This window comes from Pristiophorus japonicus, chromosome 9, assembly GCF_044704955.1.
Source record: "Pristiophorus japonicus isolate sPriJap1 chromosome 9, sPriJap1.hap1, whole genome shotgun sequence".
NCBI classification, from domain to species: domain Eukaryota; kingdom Metazoa; phylum Chordata; class Chondrichthyes; family Pristiophoridae; genus Pristiophorus; species Pristiophorus japonicus.
In genome coordinates, this window is record NC_091985.1 from 228,515,061 (window position 1) to 228,524,035 (window position 8,975).

An 8,975-nucleotide genomic window follows, 5' to 3' on the forward strand; every position below is an offset into this window, starting at 1 on the left:
CGGGGGGGTGGAGAGGCATAGGGAGAGAATAAAGGGAAATCCAAACCTGAAAGTTCACACATCCGGGTCCCGAGACTAATTTGGCGGAGCACGGTCGACGGTCACGTGAACCGGGCCCACGATCTGATTGGCGGGAGCTTCCGACCAATGGAGAGTGAGTGGGGTGGGGCTGGAGGAGCGAGCCGACGGCGAGTCCTCCAACCAATCGGGGAGCCCGAGGGGCGGGACTTGTGCCGCTGATTGTCTGAGCCGCAGCGCGCGACTTTGTGCAGTCCCTTGTTCAGGGCCTGGGGCCAGGGGAGGCTGTGGGCCCTCATTGGACACTAGGCTCTGGGGCTCACAGCCCACTGGCTCACATTTTAATAACCAGCCGTGGGTCAGTGGGCAACTCTCTTACCCCTGAGCCTGCAGATTGGAATCAGAGAATGGTTACAGCATGGAAGGAGGCCATTTGGCCCGTCCCGACCGTTTGCTAGTCCCACTCCCCCTCCCTTACCCCCTCACCCTGCAAATGCTTTTCCTCAGGTACTTATCCAATTCCCTTTTGAAAGATAAGATTGAGTCTGCCTCCACCACCCTTTCAGGCCGTGCATTCCAGATCCTTACCACTCACTGCGTAAAACATTTTTTTCTTGGTTCTTTTGCCAATCACCTTAAATCTCTGTCCTCTGCTTCTCGACCCTTCTGCCAATGGGACCAGTTTCTCTCTACTCTGTCCAGATACATCATGATTTTGAACACTTCGAACAAATCTCCTTTCGATCTTACTATTGCAAAATACTGCAGATACTGGAATCTGAAATAAAAACAGAAAATGCTGGACATCTCAGCAGGTCAGGCAGCATTTCCTCTCAATCTTCGCTGCTCCAAGGAGAACAACCCCTTCTCCTCCAGTCCATCAATGTAACTGAAGTCCCTCATTCCTGGAATCATTCTCGTAAATCTTTTCTGCACCTTCCCTTAGGCCTTCTCATCCTTCCTAAAGTGTGGAGCACAGAGTTGGACACAATACTCCAGTTGGGGCCGAACCAGTGTTTTCTACAGGTTCATCATAATTTCCATACTTTTGTACTGTATACTTCGATTTATGAAGCCCAGGATCGCATAAGCCCTTTTAACTGTTTCTTAACCTGCCCTGCCACCTTCAATGATTTGTGCACACATATATCTCTCTGTTCGTGCACCCCTTTTAGGATTGTACTGTTTAGTTTATATGTCCTCACCTCATTCTTTCTATCAAAATGCATCACTTCACATTTTTCTGCATTAAATTTCACCTGCCACATATCCACCCATTTCATCATCTGTCTACGACTTCCTGAAGATCAGCCATGATCTTATTAAATGGCGGAGCAGGCTCAAGGGGCCAAATGGCCTACTGCTCCTATTTCTTATGTTCTTTTTCTTATGAAGTCCATCACTCTCCTCCTCACTGTTCACGATACATACAAGTTTTGTGCCATTTGCAAATTTTGAAATTGTGCCCTGCATACCTACATCCAAGTCATTAATATATATCAAGAAAAGCATTGGTCCTAGAACCGACCCCTTCCTCCAGTCCGAAAAACAACCGTTTGCCATTACTCTCTAGTTCCTGTCATTTAGCCAATTTCATATCCAGGCTGCCACTATCCCTTTTATTCCATGGGCTTCAATTTTGCTGGCAAGCCTATTAAGTGCCACTTTGTCAAACTCCTTTTGGAAATCCATGTACACCATGTCAATCGCATTGCTCTCATCAACCCTCTCTGTTACCTCATTAGAAAACTTGATGAAGTTGGTTAAACACGATTTGCCTTCAACAAGTCCCATTGCCCCAGGAGACTAAATTATTGTATCAGTTATTTTCTTCTCACTCACCACATGTCGGATTTCACACCATCTCTCCTAAAGGTGCTGGATAGTACCGAGCTTACAATTTACATCCCACACAATTCTAACAGAAAAGCCCCAGAGCTGGGTCCCCTTGAACACTCCCAAGGTTAATATCCCCATGTACAGTCCCAGGGTTAGAATCCCCATGTAGAGTCCCAGGGTTAGAATCCCCATGTACAGTCCCAGGTTTGGAATCCCCATGTACAGTCCCAGGGTTAGAATCCCCATGTACCGTACCAGTGTTGAAATCCCCATGTACAGTCGCAGGGTTAGAATCCCCATGTACCATCCCAGAGCTGGAATCTCCATGTTGGAATCCCCACCTGTGTGTAGCTGTCCTGGGACTGTTTGATGGGAGAGTGTAGAGGGACATTTATTCAGTATCTAACCCATGCAATACCTGTCCTGAGAATGTTTGATGGGACAGTGTGGAGGAATCTGCATACTGTACCTAACCCATGCTTTACCTGCCCTGGGAGTGTTTGATGGGTCAGTGCATAGGAATTTTTATTCTGTCTCTAACCTGTGCTGTACATGCCCCGTTCTCACTCACTAAAATTGGCCTTCCTCCAATTTAGTATTTTTACTCTAGATTGTTCCCTGTTCTTTTCCATAGCTAATCTAAACTTTATGATAATAAGATCGCTGTTCATTAAATGTTCACCCAGTGTCACTTGCTCCACTTGACCTCCCACATTCCCCAGAACCAGATCCAACAATGCCTCCTTCCTTGTTAGGCCGGAAACATATTGATCAAGAAAGTTCTCCTGAACACACTTCAGAAATTCTTCCCCCTCTACCCTTTACACTATTATGATCCCAGTCTATACTAGGATGATCACTATTTCCCCATTATCACTCTTCTGTAGTTCTTGCACCTTTCTGCAACTTTGCTCCTCCATAAACCATAGAATGATAGAAAAATGACGACACAGAATGGGACTATTTACCCCATCGTGTCCATGCTGGTGTACATCGTGTCCCATATTTTGCCCACTAGTTGGTGGCCTTTACAATATATCTATTGTGTAACGGCACTTCTGTTATTTCTCAACCATAGCCATATAGATTCTGTTCTTGACCCCTCCAGGACATCCTCTCTTTCCAGCACTGTAACATTCTCCTTAAACAATACTGCCACATCACCTCCTATCTGTCTTTCCCTAACTTTCCTGAACACCCTTTATACAGGAATATTTAATACCCAATCCTGCCCTTTTTTGAGCCAGGTCTCCATTATTGCAGTGACAGTTAGTCGGAGGAGGTGCGAGTTCCGGGGACGTCGAGGCCTATAAAGGCCAGCGGGAGTTCGTGGTCGGAGAGCTAGTCGGAGGAGGAGCAAGTTCTGGGGACGTCGAGGCCTATAAAGGCCAGCAGGAGTTCGTGGTCAGAGAGCTAATCGGAGGAGGAGCAAGTTCCGAGGACACCGAGGCCTATAAAGGCCAGCGGGAGTTCGTGGTCGGATAGCTAGACGGAGAAAGAGCGAGTTCCAGGGACGTCGAGGCCTATAAAGGCCAGCGGGAGTTCGTGGTCGGAGAGCTAGTCGGAGAAAGAGCGAGTTCCAGGGACATCGAGGCCTATAAAGGCCAGCGGGAGTTCATGGTCGGAGAGCTAGTCGGAGGAGGAGCAATTTCCGGGGATGTTGAGGCCGATAAAGGCCAGCGGGAGTTCGTGGTCGGAGAGCTAGTCGGAGGAGGAGCGAGTTCCGGGGACGTCGAGGCCTATATAGGCCAGCGGGAGTTCGTGGTCGGAGAGCTAGTCGGAGAAAGAGTGAGTTCCAGGGACGTCGAGGCCTATAAAGGTCAGCGGGAGTTCGTGGTCAGAGAGCTAGGAGGAGGAGGAGCAAGTTCTGGGGATGTTGAGGCCTATAAAGGCCAGCGGGAGTTCGTGGTCGGAGAGCTAGTTGGAGGAGGAGCAAGTTCCAGGGACATCGAGGCCTATAAAGGCCAGCGGGAGTTCGTGGTCGGAGAGCTAGTTGGAGGAGGAGCAAGTTCCAGGGACGTCGAGGCCTATAAAGGCCAGCGGGAGTTCGTGGTCGGAGAGCTATTCAGAGGAGGAACAAGTTACGGGGACGTCGAGGCCTATAAAGGCCAGCGGGAGTTCGTGGTCGGAGAGCTAGTCAGAGGAGGAGCAAGTTCCGGGGATGTTGAGGCCTATAAAGGCCAGCGGGAGTTCGTGGTCAGAGAGCTAGTCGGAGGAGGAGCGAGTTCCGGGGATGTCGAGGCCTATAAAGGCCAGTGGGAGTTTGTGGTCGGAGAGCTAGTCGGAGGAGGAGCGAGTTCCAGGGATGTCGAGGCCTATAAAGGCCAGCGGGAGTTCATGGTCGGAGAGCTAGTCGGAGGAGGAGCGAGTTCCGGGGATGTCGAGGCCTATAAAGGCCAGCGGGAGTTCGTGGTCGGAGAGCTAGTCGGAGAAAGAGCGAGTTCCAGGGACGTCGAGGCCTATAAAGGCCAGCTGGAGTTCATGGTCGGAGAGCTAGTCAGAGGAGGAGCAAGTTCCGGGGATGTTGAGGCCTATAAAGGCCAGCGGGAGTTCGTGGTCGGAGAGCTAGTCGGAGGAGGAGCGAGTTCCGGGGATGTCGAGGCCTATAAAGGCCAGCGGGAGTTCGTGGTCGGAGAGCTAGTCGGAGAAAGAGTGAGTTCCAGGGACGTCGAGGCCTATAAAGGCCAGCGGGAGTTCATGGTCGGAGAGCTAGTCAGAGGAGGAGCAAGTTCCGGGGATGTTGAGGCCTATAAAGGCCAGCGGGAGTTCGTGGTCGGAGAGCTAGTCAGAGGAGGAGCAAGTTCCAGGGACGTCGAGGCCTATAAAGGCCAGCGGGAGTTCGTGGTCGGAGAGCTAGTCGGAGAAAGAGTGAGTTCCAGGGACGTCGAGGCCTATAAAGGCCAGCGGGAGTTCGTGGTCGGAGAGCTAGTCGGAGGAGGAGCAAGTTCCGGGGATGTTGAAGCCTACCGGTGCAGCTACAGGGAGAAGGCAAAAAGAAGTAGAAAGGTGACATCACAGCCAAGGGGGTAAGTGATTGTCTGGTGATTGGTAAGTAGTTTTTCTTTTTCTTTCTTTATTAGTAAGTAACCTTTAGCATTGTTATAGCCCAATTAAGTTGATCCAAGGGTTAAGTCATGACAGGAGAGCTCGGACGCGTGTTATGCTCCTCCTGTACTATGTGGGAAGTCAGGGACGCTTCCGGTGTCCCTGACGACTATGTGTGCGGGAAGTGTATCCACCTCCAGCTCCTGTCAGACCGCATTGCGGCACTGGAGCTGCGGGTGGATTCACTCTGGAGCATCCACGATGCTGAGAATGACGTGAATAGCATGTTTAGTGAGTTGGTCACACCGCAGGGCAAGGGTACACAGCCAGATAGGGAATGGAAGACCAAAAGGAAGAGCAGTGCAAGAACTGTAGTGCAGGGGTCCCCTGCGGTCATCCCCCTGCAAAACAGATACACCGCTTTGGGTACTGTTGGGGGGTTAACTCATCAGGGGAGAGCAGCAGCAGCCAAGTTCATGGCAGCGTGGCTGGCTCTGCTGCACAGGAGGGCAGTAAAAAGAGTGGGAGAGCGATAGTGATAGGGGATTCAATTGTAAGGGGAATAGATAGGCGTTTCTGCAGCCGCAACCGAGACTCCAGGATAGCATGTTGCCTCCCTGGTGCAAGGGTCAAAGATGTCTCGGAGCGGGTGCAGGACATTCTGAAAAGGGAGGGTGAACAGCCAGTTGTCGCGGTGCAGAAAGGTACCAACGATATAGGTTAAAAAGCGGGATGAGGTCCTACGAGATGAATTTAGGGAGCTAGGAGCTAAATTAAAAAGTAAGACCTCAAAAGTAGTAATCTCAGGATTACTACCAGTGCCACGTGCTAGTCAGAGTAGGAATCGCAGGATAGCTCAGATGAATATGTGGCTTGAGGAATGGTGCAGAAGGGAGGGATTCAAATTCCTGGGGTATTGGAACCAGTTCTGAGGGTGGTGGGACCAGTACCAACCGGATGGTCTGCACCTGGTCATGACCGAAACCAATGTCCTAGGGGGAGTGTTTGCTAGTGCTGTTGTGGAGGAGTTAAACTAATATGGCAGGGGGATGGGAACCTATGCAGGGAGACAGAGGGAAATAAAATGGAGTCAGAAGCAAAAGATAGAAAGAAGTATATTAAAAGTGAAGGACAGAGAAACTCAAGGCAAAAAACAAAAAGGGCCACATTACAGCAAAATTCTAAAGGGGCAAAATGTGCTAAAAAGACAAGCCTGAAGGCTCTGTGCCTCAATGCGAGGAGTATTCGGAATAAGGTGGATGAATTAACTGCACAGATAGCAGTTAACGGATACGATGTGATTGGCATCACAGAGTCATGGCTCCAGGGTGACCAAGGCTGGGAACTCAAAATCCAAGGGTATTCAACATTTAGGAAGGATAGACAGAGCGTTGCTGGTTAAAGAGGAAATCAATGCAATTGTAAGGAAGGACATTAGCCTGGATGATGTGGAATCGGCATGGAGCTGCGGAATTCCAAAGGGCAGAAATCGCTAGTGGGAGTTGTGTACTGACCACGAAATAGTAGTAGTGAGGTTGGGGACATCATCAAACAAGAAATAAGGGATGAGTGCAATAAAGGTACAGCAGTAATCATGGGCGAATTTAATCTACATATTGATTGGGCTAACCTAACTGGTAGCAATACGGTGGAGGAGGATTTCCTGGAGTGTATTAAGGATGGTTTTCTAGACCAATATGTCGAGGAACCAACCAGGGAGCTGGCCATCCTAGACTGGGTGATGTTTAATGAGAAGGGACTAATTAGAAATCTTGTTGTGCGAGGCCCTTTGGGGAAGAGTGACCATAATATGGTAAAATTCATTATTAAGATGGAGTGTGACAAAGTTAATTCGGAAACCATGGTCCTGAAGTTAAGGAAAGGTAACTTCGATGGTATGAGGCGTGAATTGGCTAGAATAGACTAGCAAAGGATACTTATAGGGTTGACGGTGGATAAGCAATGGCAAGCATTTAAAGATCACATGGATCAACTTCAGCAATTGTACATCCCTGTCTGAAGTAAAAATAAAACTGGGAAGGTGGCTCAACCATGGCTAACAAGGGAAATTAAGGATAGTGTTAAAGCCAAGGAAGAGGCATATAAATTGGCTAGAAAAAGCAACAACCCGAGGACTGGGAGAAATTTAGAATTCAACAGAGGAGGACTAAGGGTTTAATTAAGAGGGGGAAAATAGAGTACGAGAGGAAGCTTGCAGGGAAAATAAAAACTGACTGCAAAAGCTTCTATAAATATGTGAAGAGAAAAAGATTAGTAAAGACAAACGTAGGTCCCTTGCAGTCGGATTCAGGTGAATTTATAATGGGGAACAAAGAAATGGCAGACCAATTGAACCAATACTTCGGTTCTGTCTTCACGAAGGAAGATACAAATAACCTTCCGAATGCACTAGGGGACAGTGGGTCTAGTGAGAAGGAGGAACTGAAGGATATCCTTATTAGGCGAGAAATTGTGTTAGGGAAATTGATGGGAATGAAGGTCGATAAATCCCCGGGGCCTGATAGTCTGCATCCCAGAGTACTTAAGGAAGTGGCCCTAGAAATAGTGGATGCATTGGTGATCATTTTCCAACAGTCTATCAACTCTGGATCAGTTCCTATGGACTGAAGAGTAGCTAATGTAACACCACTTTTTAAAAAAGGAGGGAGAGAGAAAACAGGGAATTATAGCCTGACATCAATCCTTGGGAAATTGTTGGAATCAATCATTAAGGATGAAATAGCAGCGCATTTGGAAAGCATTGACAGGATCGGACCAAGTCAGCATGGATTTATGAAAGGGAAATCATGCTTGGCGAATCTTCTGGAATTTTTTGAGGATATAACTTGCAGAGTGGACAAGGGAGAACCAGTGAATGTGGTGTATTTGGACTTTCAAAAGGCTTTTGACAAGGTCCCGCACAAGAGATTGGTGTGCAAAATCAAAGCACATGGTATTGGGGTAATGTACTGGCGTGGATAGAGAAGTGGTTGGCAGACAGGAAGCAGAGAGTCGGGATAAATGGGTCCTTTTCAGAATGGCAGACAGTGACTAGTGGAGTGATGCAGGGCTCAGTGCTGGGACCCCAGCTCTTTACAATATATATTAACGATTTAGATGAAGGAATTGAGTGTAATAGCTCCAAGTTTGCGGATGACACTAAACTGGGTGGCGGTGCGAGCTGTGAGGAGGACGCCAAGAGGCTGCAGGGTGACTTGGACAGGTTAGGTGAGTGGGCAAATGCATGGCAGATGCAGTATAATGTGGATAAATGTGAGGTTATCCATTTTGGGGGCAAAAACATAAAGGCAGAATATTATCTGAATGGCGGCAGATTAGGAAAAGGGGAGGTGCCACGAGACCTGGGTGTCATGGTTCATTAGTCACTGAAAGTGGGCATGCAGGTACAGCAGGCAGTAAAGAAGGCAAATGGTATGTTGGCCTTCATAGCTAGGGAATTTGAGTATCGGAGCAGAGAGGTCTTACTGCAGTTGTACAGGGCCTTAGTGAAGCCTCACCTGGAATATTGTGTTCAGTTTTGGTCTCCTTTACTGAGGAAGGACGTTCTTGCTATTGAAGGAGTGCAGCGAAGGTTCACCAGACTGATTCCAGGGATGGCTGGGCTGTCATATGAGGAGAGACTGGATCAACTAGGCTTTTATTCACTGGAGTTTAGAAGGATGAGAGGGGATCTCATAGAAACATATAAGATTCTGACGGGATTGGACAAGTTAGATGCGGGAAGAATGTTCCCGATGTTGGGGATGTCCAGAACCAGGGGACATAGTCTTAGGATAAGGGATAGGCCATTTAGGACTGAGATGAGGAGAAACTTCTTCACTCAGAGGGTTGTTAACCTGTGGAATTCCCTACCGCAGAGAGTTATTGATGCCAGTTCATTGGATATATTCAAGAGGGAGTTAGATATGGCCCTTACAGTTAAGGGGATCAAGGGTTATGGAGAGAAAGCAGGAAAAGGGTACTGAAGGAATGATCAGCCATGATCTTATTGAATGGCAGTGCAGGCTCGAAGGGCCGAATGGCCTACTCCTGCACCTATTTTCTATGTTTCT